Source organism: Pongo abelii, chromosome 8 (assembly GCF_028885655.2).
Source record: "Pongo abelii isolate AG06213 chromosome 8, NHGRI_mPonAbe1-v2.0_pri, whole genome shotgun sequence".
Classification (NCBI taxonomy): Eukaryota; Metazoa; Chordata; class Mammalia; order Primates; family Hominidae; genus Pongo; species Pongo abelii.
In genome coordinates, this window is record NC_071993.2 from 111,475,184 (window position 1) to 111,491,701 (window position 16,518).

Below are 16,518 nucleotides of genomic sequence, written 5' to 3' on the forward strand. Positions count from 1 at the left end.
GCCAGGCAAGCCATGTACATGAGGGATAGCAATGGGGAATGGTGGGGACTGTGGCAAACTGAACACCGCCTGCCTCAACTAAAAGAGGCATGCACTACTGAGTGCCAGCCCATTTGTTGTTGACACAGAGGAAGGAAGGCCCAGGGTAGCCTGATTTCTGACTTTTCAGGAGGGACCAGAATTCTGGACTTCTTAAAATATAAAATCTGATTTAAAAAATATTGGCCCTATTAAAATATGAAACCTTGAGTTGGTCAGACCCAATTTCTTGTGTAACTTGCACTCAGGCTGTTCTAGAACTCAATGCAGTTTCTTCTCTGGACACCTGGACAAATCTGCGCAAGGTGATAGGGACAGGGAGCAGGGGCGAAGGATGCCAAGTGCTGACATGTACTCAGCCCATTCCCTGGTGCTTCCTCTTCTGCCTCACGCCTTCAATAACTTTCCCGTAAAGGAAAAGAAAATTATACCAGAAGAATGCTGTGGGGTTTCTGTTTTCAGAGTAGAGGGGTACATTTAATGCTGGTGGAATTAAATCCATCCTACTCAGCTAGCAAAGGGCTAGGAGGCATCATGATGTAGGACCAGACACAGGTCTCTATGTCCAGCTTAATTTAAAAAAGTTACTCATACAACCAGAAAAAACAAACAAACAACCCCACTAAAAAGTGGGTAAAGGATTGAGAGACATTTTTCAAAAGAAGACCTGTAAGTGGCCAACAAACATATGAAAAAAATGCTCAATATCACTAATCATCACAGAAATGCAAATCAAAACCACAATGAGATACTATCTCACACCAGTCAGAAAGTCTATTATTAAAATGTCAAAACAAACCAGATGTTGGTAAGCATATGAAGAAAAGGGAATGCTTTTACACTGTTCATGGGAATGTAAATTAGTTCAACTCTTATGGAAAATAGTATGAAGATTTCTCAAAGAACTAACAATAGAACTGCCATGAGATCCAGCAGTCCCACTACTGGGTATCTACCTAAGGGAAAAGAAATCATTATATCAAAAACATACCTGCATTCGTATGTTTAACACAGCACAACTCACAATAGCAAAGTCATGGAATCAACCTGTGTTCATCAATGGAGGACTGGATTTAAAATGTGGTATATGTACACCATAGAATGCTATACAGCCATATGAAAGAATGAAATCATGTCTTGTAGCAACTTGAATGGAACTAGAGGCCATTATCTTAAGTGTTCTCATTTATAAGTGGGAGCTAAACAATAGGTACACATGGACATATAGAGTAGAATAGTAGACACTGGAGACTCCAAAAGGTGGGAAGGTGGTGGGAGTGGTGAGAGATGAAATGCTACCTATTGGGTACAATGTGCGCTATTTGGGTGATACGTACCCTGAAAGCCCTGAGTTCACCACTATGCAATATATCCGCCTAACACAAGTGCACCTGTATCACCTAAATCTATTTTTTAAAAATGAAAAACATAGAAAAAAGAAAAAGACAAAAGCAATATGAGAAAAGTAGTTACTGCTTATTGAGTGCTTACTATATGCCAGACATTATATATTAGGTCATTTAAGCCTGGCAATGACCATATGGTATAGATTTTTTTTTCTTTTTTGAGACAGGGTCTGATATGGTTAGGCTTTGTGTCCCCACCCAAATCTCATCTTGAATTATAATCCCCGTGTGTCGAGAGAGAGACCAGGTGGAGGTAATTGAATCATGGGGGCAGTTTCTCCCATGTGTTCTCATGATAGTGAGTTCTCATGAGATCTGATGGGGCTCTTCTCCCTTTGCTGGGCACTTCTCCTTACTGCTGCCTTGTGAAGAAGGTGCCTTGCTTCTCTCTACCTTCCACCATGATTGTAAGTTTCCTGAGGCCGCCCCAGCCATGCTGAACTGTGAGTCAATTAAACTTCTTCCCTTTATAAGTTACCCAGTCTCAGGCAGTTCTTTATAAAGTATGAAAATGGACTAATACAGGGTCTCACTCTGTCACTCATGCTGGAGTACGGTGGCTCAATCATGGCTCACTGCAGCCTCAACTTCCCAGGCTCAAGTGATTCTCTTGTCTCAGTCTCCCAAGTAGCTGGGACTATAGGTGCATACCACCTGTATTTTTTTTTTGGTAAAAACAGGGTTTCACCAGGTTGCCCAGGCAGTCTTGATCTTCTGTGCTCAAGCAATCCACCTGCCTCGGCTTCCCAAGGTGCCGGGATTACAGGTATGAGCCATGGTGCCCGGCCTGGCACATATTTTCTTCTTCTTTTTTTTTTTTTTTTTGAGACAGAGTCTTACTCTGTCACCCAGGCTGGAGTGCAGTGGCGCGATCTTGGCTCACTGCAAGCTCCACCTCCTGGGTTCAGACCATTCTCCTGCCTCAACCTCCCGAGTAGCTGGGACTACAGGCGCCCACTACCATGCCCGGCTAATTTTTTATATTTTTAATAGAGACGGGGTTTTACCGTGTTAGCCAGGTTGGTCTCGATCTCCTGATCTTGTGATCCACCCACCTCAGCCTCCCAAAGTGCTGGGATTACAGGCGTGAGCCACCACGCCCAGCCTTATTATTCTTTTTTTTTTTTTTTTAAATGGGTAGAGAAATTAAGGCTCAAAGAAGTTAAATAACTTGTTCAAGGACACACAGTAAGTGGCAGATGTGCAGGCACACACAAACCACACACACTCTATATGCAGACACATAAAACTTTCAAAAGCTGTTCTATTTTGGTTTCCAGGCCTCCTATAAAAAAGCTATTTTCATGTCTTGCACAGTTTTTCATTAGTGATTACCGTCTTGGATGAGCTCACCTTTCCCATGAACTGCAGTTTACTGGCTTGGCAAAGGTATCCGCCAGTTTGGTTGTGGCTTTATTCCTGTCTCAGCTCCCAGAGAAGAAGTGCTCAGACTGGGAAACAACCCAGCCCGTCTTTGTGGCAGCCAGAAAGCTGGCAGCAAGTGAGGAGTGAACAGGGAACAAAAGTACAAAAGTCTTGTCTTGTCTTGTCTTTCTCTCTCTTTCTTTCTTTCCTTTTTTCTTTTCTTTTCTTTCTTTCTTTCTTTTTATTTCTTTTTCTTTCTTCTTTCTTTCTCTTTCATTCTTTCTTTCTCTCTCTCTCTCTTTGTCTCTCTTTCTTCCTTCCTTCCTTCCTTCCTTCCTTCCTTCCTTTCTTTCTTTCTTTCTTTCTTTCTTTCTTTCTTTCTTTCTTTCTTTCTTTCTTTCTTTCTTTCTTTCTTTCTTTCTTTCCTTATTTCTTCCTTTCTTCCTTTCTTTTCTTTCTTGGGTCTTGCTGTGTTGCCCAGGCTGGATTGGAATGGCGTGATCTCAGGTCACTGCAGCCTCAACCTCCCTGGCTCAAGCAATCCTCCCACCTCAGCCTTCCAAGTAGCTGAGACCACAGCTGTGCAGCATCATGCCCAGCTAGTTTTTATTTATTTTTTTGGTAGAGATGGGGGTCTCATTGTGTTGCCCAAGATGGTGTTGAACTCATGGGCTCAAGCAGTTCTCCCATTTGAGCCTCCCAAAGTGCTGGGATTACAGGCATGAGCCACCGCACCCAGATAAATCATCTCTTCATTTCTGCCCTTTCCTTTGGGCCTAGGCCAGGCAATCTGCTCTTATTCCTTTCCCTTCCCCAACTGATAAAATGGAATAGGCCTGCTCTGTCCCTTCCTCAGCCTCAGCTGCAAGCCTCTGTGTATGATCTGGAGCTCAAGAGAGAATGTCTGTCATATTTTTGCAAAGGAGGTACTTTTTTTTTTTTTTAAAGCAAAACCAATTTATCTTAGAAATCATGTATTTGCTGGGAACAGAAGTTGCCCAGAGTTAGCTTAGGTAAGGAAGAGTATTCTAAGGTTATGGACCTGCTGGAATCTAAATAAAATCTGGCCATTTAAGCCACAGGAACGATGGGGATCAGGCTAATCCTAGGACAGCAGTGGCAGCAGGGTTCCTGACCTTGGCATTGGAGCTTTGCCATTAACTCCACAGCTAAACTCTACATGTTAATGTTTTATCTGCTCTGCTCCCATCTGCAGCTGAATCTCAAAGATTCCATCTCAAATTCCTGGGAGAGGCACATCAAAGGCCATCACATTGGGCCAGATGGCCATCACTGATTGATTGAATTAGCTATGGACAGGGGCCCCCAAAATGTTTGGTGCTCCTTATCATTTTACTGCAGTGTTATTCCTATAGCTAAGAGTAGATCAGAATGCCCAGAATGAGTGAAGGCACCCAGAAACATCAGGCATTTTTTTTTCCTGATAAAACTTGAATATCTTTGGAATTTCTTTTTTTAGTGCTTGGACCCAAATGTCTCTGCTCTAAATTTCTAAAAACTTTAAATTTTTTAAATTTAATTTTTTATCACAATATGTGTTTGCTTGTGCTGATGCCAAGTGATACCCTCTCCTTGGGACAAAATAACAACAGAAAAGAACCTGGGAAGAAATCAGAGGGGAGGGCGTCAGGTTTCTAACCTGTTAAGGATAGGAGACATCAAGGTCTAAATCTCAACTCAGACACTGGACTGTCCTAATTCATTTTGGCAAAAATGATGACAGAGATATAGAATGCAAGACATCTTTGTAGCAAACCTCTGAATCTGGAATAGTAACACCCTGAAATGAAGTAGATGAGAGCACCCAGGACAGTGACTGGCACATAATAGAAGCTCAGTGAGTGATGATATTGACTGTGATGTTAACTCTTGAAGGCAGGGATCACCATATACCTAGACCTAAGCGCAAAATAAGGTTGTTAACTGAATAACTGATGTTGCACCATGGCCCACTGAGAGCAGAAAATGCATTGCATGGGAGGGACTTGGTGAAAAAAAGAGAGACAGCCTGGATGGAAGGAGAAAGAGCTGGAGAGAAATGAACTTGGCAGCTTTTAGAAGACACTAGAGATGCCATTGCAGACTAATTACTATTATTACACTGGGGGTGATGTGTGGGCACCTGTTTTTTTTTTTTAAACTTAGTTTTTTACTGAGGTAAAATATACATATATGCCATCTTTACTATTTTTAAGTGTACAGTTAATGGTAATATGTACATTTATATTCTATTTTTTCCCTTCATCCCTCCTCCCCTCTACCCTTCCCGGCCTCTAGTACCCACCAATCTACACACTATCTTCAAGAGATCTACTTTTTGTTTATTTTATTTTAATTAATTAATTAATTAATTAATTAGATAAAGTCTTTCTCTGTCACCCAGGCTGGAGTGCAGCGGTGCAACCTCAGCTCACTACAGGCTCCGCCTCCTGGGTTCAAGTGATTCTCCTGTCTCAGCCTTCTGAGCAGCTGGGATTACAGGTACCCACCACCATGCCTGGCTAATTTTTATATTTTTAGTAGAGAGGGGGTTTCACCATGTTGGCCAGGATGGTTTTGAACTCCTAACCTCAGGTGATCTGCCGGCCTCAGCCTCCCAAAGTGCTGGGATTACAGGGCTGAGTCACCACGCCTGGCAAGAGATCCCCTTTTTAAACTTCCACATATGAGTTAGAACATGCAATATTTGTCTCTCTGTGCTTAGTTTATTTCACTTAACATAATGACCTTCAGTTCTATCCATGTTACTGCAAATGACAGGATTTCATTCTTTTTTATGGCTGAATAATATTCCATTCTGTATATATACCTCTTTTTTTAATCCATTCATCCATTGATAGGCACTTAGGTTGAATCCATATTTTGGCTATTGTGACTAGAACTGCAATAAACATGGGAGTGCAGATATCTCTTTGATATGCTAATTTCCTGTCTTTTGGATACACAGCCAGTAGTGGAATTGCTGGATCATATAGTAATTCTATTTTTAGCTTTTTGAGGAAACGCCATACTGTTCTCCACAGTGGTCATACTAATTTACATTTCCACCAACAGTGTATGAGTTCCCCTCTTTCCACAACTTTGCCAGCATCTGTTATTGCCTCTTTTTGATATAAGCCATTTTAACTGGGGTGAGGTGATATCCCATTGTGGTTTTGATTTGCATTTCCCTGATGATTAGTGATGGTGAGCATTTTTTCATATGCTTTTTGGCCATTTGTGTATCTTCTTTGGAGAAATGTCTGTTCAGATCTTTTGCCCATTTTTTAATCAGATTATTTGGTTGTTTGCTATTGAATTCTTTGAGCTCCTTATAAATTTTGGATACAGCCATGGATAAGAACCACTGGTTTTAAAAATCATTCTGAATCTGCTCTAATTATGTCCATGAACTTCTAGGGGTTTGTGATTTTCCTGAACCTGGAGGTATTATGAGGAGACCACTTAAATATGGATTTACAAGTTGGCACCATGTAATCGGTCCATCATAATGATCAATGATCAGAAATGTTTTGGGGTGTTTGTGGAGTCCTGATAAGATAAGTAAGCAACAATGAGGAAGGGGACCCAGGTAGGAGGCGGTGGGGAACAATTATTCTGAGAGATGGCTGACCACAAACAACCCACTGGCACAACATCCTGTTCCCAAATACCTCCCTCCATATGTGGCCCCAGCAGCATGACCTTGTCTGCACATAGCCCCTCCAGCGTGACCCTATAAAACTTCCCTGAAGCTCTTGCCTCTTTGCCAACAGCCCCTTCTCTGCTGTGCTGCCCATTGCTTCCTTGCAATGTACTTTCCCTCTAATAAACTTGCTTTCTTTAACTCACTACTATTTTGGTAAATTCTGTTACCACTCTTGATGCCAGCCCCAGCCAGTTGCCACCCACAACAGTTTCTAGCTTCTGAGGGAGATGGGAGAAAGAGTGATGAATGATAGAAAAGCATCACTTATTGAACATGTGCCATGGCCCCAGCTGTGCCAAGGATCCAGTGTCTGTGACTGGTCAGTCCTTGCAACAAGCCTTGAAGTGAGTCCTCTTATACAGATGAAAATTATTTATAGATGAGGAAATGGACGCTAATGTGGCTAAGTATGACTTGCAACATTGGCTTAGATCACCCCACCAACGTGGCTCATGTGAGAAGAAGAGAGAGGTGGGGGGCTGTCTTGGGAGTCATTTTAAATGCAAAATAAATGATGATGGTGAGTTTGAAAAACCTCAATGTGTCTCTAAGTTCAGAGCTTAAGAAAAGCCCCCAAAAGTGCAAAATAGCCTTTTTACTGTAAGCCAAAAAGTATCTGAGACAGGTCTAAATCAATTGAGAAATTTATTTTGCCAACATTTAGGATCATGATCCATGACACAGCCTCAGGAAGTCCTGAGAACAGCCCAAGGTGGTTGGGTTACAGGTTGATTTTATAAGTTTTAGGGAGACATAAGACATCAACCAACACATGTGAAGTATACATTGGTTTGGTCCCCAAAGATGAGCTATCTTGAAGGGGGATTGGGGGAAGTTGAGGGTTGGTGCAGCTTCCCGGTCATAGGTGGATTAAAGATTTTCTGACTGGCAATTTGTTAAAAGAGTTAGTTTATTATCTAAAGACCTAAAATCAATAGAAAGGAATGTCTGGGTTAAGATAAGGAGTTGTGGAGACCAAGGTTCTTATTACGTAGATGAAGTCTCATAGGTGACTGTCACTTTACAGGCAATAGATAGCAAATGTTTCCTATTCAGATCTTTAAAAGGTGCTAGACTCTCAGCTAATCTCTTCAGGATCAGACAAAGACCTGGAAAGGTAAGGGGATTCTCTACAGAATGTAAATTTCCTCCCCCACAAGACAGTGTTGCGGGGCCATTTCAAAATACGTCCAGGAAATATATTTTAGCATATAATACTTTGATTTCTTTCAGGACTTGATGTATTTAGATTTGAATATTTAGATTATTAGATTTAATTTATTTAGATTATTACATCATTTAAATTTTTAGATATTATTTAGCCTTTGATTTATTTAGATTTGAGAACACAAATTTAGTTTTTATTTTGAAACATAAATAGAGATGAGGTCTCCCTATGTTGCCCAGGCTGGTCTCGGACTCCTGGGCTCAAGTGATCATCCCACTTCTGCCTCCCAAAGTGCTGGGATTACAGGCATGAGCCACCATGCCCAGCCTTTTAAGAATACAAATCTATTAAAAGGATTTATTTCATCCAGAGTAGCTATGGGTTGTTAAGTGTTTTTCTTAATCAATGAACAAAGAAGTAGGAGGTTTGTGAAAATTGACTTAGAGGTTAGGAACTTCATCATGTATAAAAATCTGCGTATTAATGATAGTAATGGAAATACTAATTCGCTAGGTGCTCCCACTTTGTGGCAGCACTTCGTGAATCATCTTGTAAGTATTATGTCACATAATTTTTATCATGATCCTATACATGACATAGGAAGTAAAAAATTTCCTCTTTTTACAAACAAAGGAAATGAGGCCCAGAGTGATTAAATGGTTTTCCTGGCTGGGCAAGGTGGTTCACACCTGTAATCCCAGCACTATGAGTTGCTGAGGTGGGAGTATCACTTGAGCCCAGGGGTTCAAGACCGGCTTGGCCAACATAGCGAGATGCTGCATTTGCAGATAATAATTTAAAAAAATTAGCCATGTCATGGCCCATGCCTGTAGTCCCAGCTACTTGGGAGGCTGAGGTGGGAGGATCACTTATGCCCATGAGGTTGAGGCTGCAGCGAGCTATGATTGTACCACTGCACTCCAGCTTGGACAGAGTGAGACCCTGGAGTGAGACCCTATCTAAAAAAAACAAAAAAAAAAAAAAAAAGAAAAGAAACAAGGTCTCGTGTCTGGTCAGGGATGGGGTAGATGGGCTGTGAGGTTTTTGAATGGCTCTAAAATACTAGGCAAGGTGGGTGGTTAGGGAACCATCACTTATACACTGAGTCCCCAATGGGCTTAGGCACTGTGCCAGGTGTTTTCTGTTACTTGAACTCCTTTAATATCCTCCCAACACCATCCTGCCCTCCTCCTCTAAAGGACCACAGCCTGGCTGGCTTCCGAGGTCGCATTTGGGAAGAACAGGTCTTTCCTGGGAGCCTGCTTTCCTGTAGATCCTGCCCCTGCAGTCGTTCCTGGCTATGGCTCAGAGTTCCAGGAGAGAGGCATGGCTGCTAACTGGTTTCCTTCAGCTCAGACAGAGCTGGAGGGTGAGAAGGTACAGAGGCATCCCTGAGGGGTCCAGTGGGTATTTGCTCAGCCCCCATGATCCCATCCAGATGTGAGGAGCACAGTTGGCTAATTAAGCTGAAAGCAGCATTAAGAAGCCCAGGGAAGAAATCAAGACATCTGTTCCCCTCAGATCCTTGCTTGGCTCCTTTGTGTTGCTGCTTGGTAAGAATGGGGCCCCCTCCTCCCAGCTAAAGGCCAGTAGTTGGGTGAGGGTGAGGGAGATGAAGGGGAGGGGAAGGCAGTTAGGAGGAGCAATGTTTTCCTCCTCCCTTCTGTGTGTGCGCCCCAGGGCTGCGCATTTTACTTAATACCTACATTTAGTGGAACCAGCCCCGCTTCTATCTGGGAATAGCTTGCAGACCTGATTTTCTTTTCATGCAATTGACAGAATTTGCAGCATTCCCTACCCCATCCCCCTACATTGATTTTTTTTTTTTAGTCATGTCATGTGAGCTACCTCCACTGCCCCATCCACAAGAGAAATAAGGCTATGATCTGGATTATCAAGGTGGATAAATAAAACAAAATTTTAATGAAAGCCCTACATTTGACCTCATGTGCCTGGGTAACTCAGCCCAGAGAAATGCAGATGCAAGCACCACTCAGCTCTCCCCGGGTGCAAGTGAGGCAAAAACCAAGGGAAGCTCAAAATCATTTCTTTTTCTCTGGTTTAGAGTAAAACCAGAGATCAGATGCACATATTCACTACCACTCAGTGTGCTCCCAACCTCCTCTGGCACCCATGTGGGAGCAGGGAAAAGATGTAAGAGGAAGGTAACAGAGGCTCATATATTGAATATTTATTAGATGCCATTCAGTGAGTAGTCAGTTCTACATCTTCTTGTTTTTATTATTGTTTATAATAAAAGCTAATATTTATGGAGTGCTTACATTTGCCAGGCATTGTTTTAAGTACCTTTTTATTCTCACCTGTTCTTATATCATCTGCAATTCAAAAGATAACTAACTTGGAGGCCACATCCTCAAACTCAGGTCTCTGATCCCAAGCGCATGTCGTTATCCACAGTGCTATGCTGTGTTTCCTCCTTTACATATTTTAAGCTAGTTAGTTGTCATAACCTTCATAATAATGGCTAATTACTCCCATCTTCATTTATAGGCTAGGAAAGTAAGTTAGGCTCAAGAAGGGGAAACAGAGTTAAGGTGAAGTAAATTAAGCGGCAGGGTAAGCCCCATCTACTGCCACTGCTAGGGCTGCTACTGTTATTATTAGAGTCATATCAAGTTAGGCATCAGGCTGGGTGTGGTGGCTCAGGCATGTAATCCCAACACTTGGGGAGGCCAAGGTGCGCGGATCACTTGAGGTGAGGAGTTCGAGACCAGCTGGCCAAGATGGCGAAACTCCGTCGTTACTAAAAATAGAAAAATTAGCTGGGCGTGGTGGTGCATGTCTGTAATCCCAGCTACTTGGGAGGCTGAGACCCGAGAATTTCTTAGATCTGGGAGGTGGAGATTGCTGTTAGCCGAGATCCAGCCACTGCACTCCAGGCTGGGTGACAGAGCAAGACCCTGTCTCAAAACAAAGCAAAACAAAACAAAACAAAAAACTGCATCAGTTCTCTGACTCCTTGAAGCACAACCTTTTGACTGTTTTGTTCCCTGTTGAATGGGTGAATTCCAAAACAGTCTACTTTTTTGCTCCTCTGTATGGATGTAACCTCCAGGCAGGGCTGCCTGAACTAGAAGACTCTGGGTTCTCCAAGGAGGTCTATTGCCAGTGCCTGTCCCCATACCCCTGAGAGAGTCTCCTCACTGGGCAGCCTGAAGCCCTAACTTTCACTGCCTCCCGTAGATCTTTCAATTTGGAAGATATATAAGAAAATCAGTGAAATAAAGAGATGCTAATGAAATAAAAACTCACCCAAGCTTCATATATTTTAATCTTCAGAAATACTTGGAAACCACTATAATTTAATGTTTCCACCAAGGTCCAGAAAGTGTGCAAATGTATTTATTAAATTTAAACCCGTTTTTCACACCTGGTGGGCTTCTGTGATATCCTGAGTCACAAGACATCAAAAGGAAAGTGTATTACAAGAAATGAAAAATTAAGAAACATTTTATTCTCTGCATAACCCAGTGTAACCCATAACTACACCTGAGGGACAGGATGATTTTTGTTTACTTTTTTCAGGGTTTCCTGATGAGCAGTTGGTGGGGTCAGCTTACACCCTTCCCGGTATGTGGCTCTTGGGACATTGAGGGTGACCAGATCCTCTCTGGGCCTGTCCAGGGTCTTTTTCTGGACAGTGATCTCTCTTCACCTGCGAGAGTGCCCTCAGTGCTCTCAGGAAAACCTGGGAAATAATTGAGAAGCCTGGATGCCCTACTTCTAGGTTTTTTAAATTTGTTTTTTTAAAGCTTGTTAATTGACAAAAATCATATATATTTATGGTGTACAACATGAAGTATCGACATGTGTATGCATTATGGAATGGCTAAATCAAGCTAATTAAAATATGTATTACCTCACATACTTCTCTTTTTTTGTGGCGAGAACACTAAAAATCTACTTTGTGATTTTCAAGTATAGGCTACATTGTTATTAACTGTAGTTACCATGCTATACAGTAGATCTCTTGAATTTATTCTTCCTATACAACTAAAATATTCGATCCCTTGGTCAACATCTCCCCAACTCCACCCTACCCCTCAGCCCCTAGTAACTATCATTAAACTTTTTAAAATTTCACATGTGAGACTATGTGGTTTGTCTTCCTGTGTCTGGCTTATTTCACTTAACATGATATCTTCCATGTTCATACATGTTCTTGCAAATGACAGGATTTTTTTTTTTTTAGGGCTGAATGTTATTCCATTGTGTACAGATACCACATTTTCTTTTTTCTCTTCATCCATTGGTGGATGCTTAGGTTGATTCCATATCTTGGCGAATAGTGCTCTGGTGCTCTGGTGAACATGGGAGCACAGACATCCCTTTGACATATTGATTTCGTTTCCCTTGGCTGTATGCCTAGTAGTGGGTGTCCTGGATCATATCAACAGGGATTTTAAGTTCTGCCAGCTGCCCTCTCAAATGGGGTGTTGGATTCAGACATACTTAGTTTATACTTCCTGCTCAGTCATGAGCTGGGTGAGCAAGTCATTAAGCTATCTCTTTTCTTTTCTTTTCTTTTCTTTTCTTTTCTGAGATTCTGAAATCTAATCCTTAGAGCTGCTAGATGAGAATGAAGAGTAAAGATGTATTTTGCTTTCCAAATGGCATATCCCAAACTTAAGACAACACTAACCATGTGCCCAAAGCAGGTCTTGGAGCATAACCCTAACCCTAAAGCTTTCTGCTCTATTTTAAACATTCCTGCCATTTGCATTTTATTCTATAATATATGCCCATGCTTGTTTCCATGTAAATAGTGCTCTCTGCCTCTTACCTCTTTGGCTAGAGAACTGACATTCCAGGATGCCTGTGTATTGTGTGCACCCCGTGATGCCCTGGAGCCCTTGGCATCAGCTACCTGTCACCACCACCCAGTCCCTGAAGCATGGGTGTCTGAGAAAGTGTCAGCACAGTGCCTGGTGCTTGGTAAGGCTCATTTAATCCTGATCCAAAATAATCTCTGGAATAAAGGCTGAAGACGTCACAGGACAAAGGCTTCTTTGGAGGACACCTGTTTGCCCTTCCCTGCCCCTGGACCTGCTGCTCTTCTGCCTTTATGTGGTTCCAACTTCCCCTGAGGGACCAAGCACTTGCTGCTTATTGAGTTTGTCAGCATTTCCCCCATGGATCTCAGACTGACTAATTAGCCTTGCCTGCCGGATTGCTGAAGCCACAGGGCACTGCCAGGCCAGCACTTTTCCACATGGCATCTGCTGAGACAAGCAGGGCTGGGTCTTTAACTCCATCCTTGTCAACTCTTTGGTCTGTGGGTGGGTCCCTGTTGCGTGGGTGTGTTTGGGTTCACATGTAGGGTACACGCCTGTGTGAGCTTGTGGGATGTGGGCTGTGAGCTCTGTTCATGGAGTTAGCAGCTCTTTCCCCGGATGGTCAGAGCTGGTCAGGACACTTAGAAAGACTGAAGCCAAAGATTCTTATCAATATTGAATACAATTTAGGAGATGTGGCTGGGGAACTGAAACTATTGCCCTGATTCTGATGCAAAAAAATAAGTTTTAATGTCTAACTTGGCCTTTTGGTTTGAAAGAATCAGGATAACTTTTTAAAAGGTCAGGCTGGGCAGAAGATTGTTCTTTCTGTCTCTCTCACGTGCATTTAACATAAGTTTCTTCAAGCTGTGGCAGTGTGAGTTTAAAAACGGGTCATGCCATCAGTAATCTCCTATGTTTCCTTATCTCTCAACCCCTCCTGCTACTGCAGGGCTGCAATCCTTGCCCAAAGCCCATCAAGTGTTCTTGGACATACCCAGAGAGTACGCCGTGTGAGCTTACAAGCAAGCCTGGTCGGCTGCTGCAGGTTTCTGCCAGGCACTGCTGCCCTGGCCTGCCACCGGGCTATCTGTGTATTTCTGCCTCTGCTGGATATCACCACATCTGCAGGGCACTGCTCCTTCCCCATACTCCACTGCCATCTCCCACAGAACACTAAGAACTCCCTCCAACAATGCCAGCCCTCCCACTGAGGCATCATGAATGCCCACGAACTTTCCAGGTGCCAGGCATGGTGGTCTGTGGCAACGGTGGGAGGGAATGGCTGTGCTTCCCCAAAGCAGTACTGGCTGCAGCTGCTGCCCAAAGTAGTATTCAGGCGTAGAGCTCTTTTAGCTTCCACTTTAGGTTCTCTCTCCCTGGGGGATCAGGGTAGTGTGAGGTTAGATCCGAGTAATGAGTTCAAACTGACTTGGATTTGAAGCCCGAATCTCCCAATCGGTAGCATCTGTGCTAGGGAAAGTTCTTCAAAACCTTCATTTGTGAAACAGCACTAAAACAGTAGTACCTAACTCATGGTTTCATGGAGGCAAAATGAGCTGATGCATACAAAACTCAGTGTACTTGGTAAATGCCCTGTAATGTTGGCTGATATTAATTAGCTAATAGAGTCCAATGATACAGCACAAAGGCTGGAGACAGACAGGGACAAGTGACAGATTCCACGCTCTCAGCAGAATTGCACCTCCCCTCTCACCCTGAGGACTTGATATTGGGTCAAGTTTTCCCTTATGTATCTTCTTCTTCTCTTAGGAATTTCACTGCCAGGAGGCCCCTCAGGCCTTATAATAATCTCCTAAAGGGAGTCACCAATTCTTCAGACATATCTGAGTCCCAGAGCTGATACAGCTTAGGCTGAACATGGGAAGTGCTCCCTCTTGTTCCCTATTCATTTGACTCTATCTCTTTGTCCATCTATGTGTCTAAGCATAATAGCATTTTTTTTTGCATATGTGTGTGTGTCTGTGTCTTTATGTGTGTATGTGTATATCGACAACTACTAAGTTCTTTGATATTTACTTAAAATGCCCCCCGTGAGCAGAGACATATAATAGGCTCTATTAGAGGATGCAGATGAAGGATTTCATTTCCCACACTCAAAAAAATGTATCTGAATGGGGCATCAGGAAACCTGGACTTGCCTCTTGTCTTGGAAGGCCGAGTTGGATAACAAAGGGATGATGTTGCCCATGTTGGAGGAGAGAGGTTTTCCTGAACAATTCGTGAAAGTCACTATGAATATACTGATGCTCCCTGAAACCAAGAATCCCCAAAGACTCATTATTGGCTCCAGCTTTGTTGGCAATGGGCACACATTTCATTTCCTTCCATCCTTCAGCTCCTCGGAGTGTGCAGAACTTTCTACTATTTAAATGACCCTGCTATGTTATTGGAGGAAGCTGGCTCAGGTTAACAGTGAACCCAGACATAATAGGACTTGGTTTCAGGTGTGGAATTTGGGTGTCTTCTGGGGATAACCGGTACGTTGAAGTGTTCAGCAGCACTAGAGTGTCAGGAGTGTAAACACTCTTTTGAATATCTTCCTACATCTTATACTCACACCACCCTTGCCTGAAACCCTGGAGCTGTTCTACTTGCAGAGGCTGATAATTTTCAGGGAGGTAGAATGGCAGAAGGCTCCAGAGAAGGGATCATTTCTTCTAAAATACAGTTCTAGCCACTTTTCCACACCCGATCAATGATGTATGAGTGCTTGACACTCTCTTGTAGGCATTCCTAGATTAGCTAGGCCATAGTGTATACGCAGTTCCTTTGATACCACCTGTAATTCTGTTTCTTATCTCCTACTGAAGGAAGCATGTGGGTAGGCCCCATGAAGGATCTTTGGGAAAAGCCTATAAAGGATTTGAAATCTCTGGCAATGGCCATGTGATGAATTTTTCCTCTCTAAAGGATCCAGAGGATACTGAGGAATTATGACCATTGTTCTTAAACAAGGTAGGCCAAGGCTACTACTGCATCGTATAAGTTACGTGCATATCTGCTTTGAGGGAGAATAGAGAACTTACGTACATCCCATATCCAATGGTTGGGGTCTTACTGTTCAGGCATATTTACTTACACACACACACACACACACACACACACACACACACACACCCCTTTAAATAGGTTAAGAAAAACTAGTTCCTTTATGTTTTTTAAAACAAAGCAGAGGCCGGGCATGGTGGCTCACGCCTGTAATCCCAGCATTTTGGGAGGCCAAGGTGGGCGGATCACGAGGTCAGGAGATTGAGACCATCCTGGCTAACACGGTGAAACCCCGTCTCTACTAAAAATACAAAAAATTAGACGGGCATAGTGGCGGGTGCCTGTAGTCCCAGCTACTCTGGAGGCTGAAGCAGGAGAATGGCGTGAACCCAGGAGGCGGAGTTTGCAGTGAGCTGAGATTGCGCCACTGCACCCCAGCCTGGGCGACAGAGCCAGACTCTGTCTCAAAAACAAACAAACAAACAAAACAAACAAAAAAGCAGAGAGAGTATTGTAATGTAACTTCACCATTTGTCAGGGAGAAATTGATGTTTGCTAGAGGCCCACAGTCTTTTCCCAGAGTCCCCAAATTGAATAATTACAGGAGTTGGGCAGATGACCCATGTGTGTTTCAGACTGTGGTAAGATGTTAGGGAATAGTACACATTCCACATCCAAAAACCCAGTCCAAACCAATCCTCAAAAAACTGTTGGCCAAGCATTTATGGGTTTTTCTAAGCAGCAAACCACCAGGCTGTTAGACTCCCCTTTGCCCCACTGCAGGGTACCCCTGGTCCCTTCTGCCCTGATTTCTCCCTCCTCTTCTCCCCTAGTGGTGGGTGTCTGCAGTATTCTCCTGCTTCTTTCACTATTTTATCCTGCACGGTTCCCTCATTGTTTAATTAGGTTTTGAACTCTTCAAATGGTTGGGTAGGCAGATGTGGACTTAAGTTTCAGCTCCACCAATTTCTGGCTGTATGGACTGGCTGTTTAAATTCTTAGAATGTCAGTTTTCTGATTTGT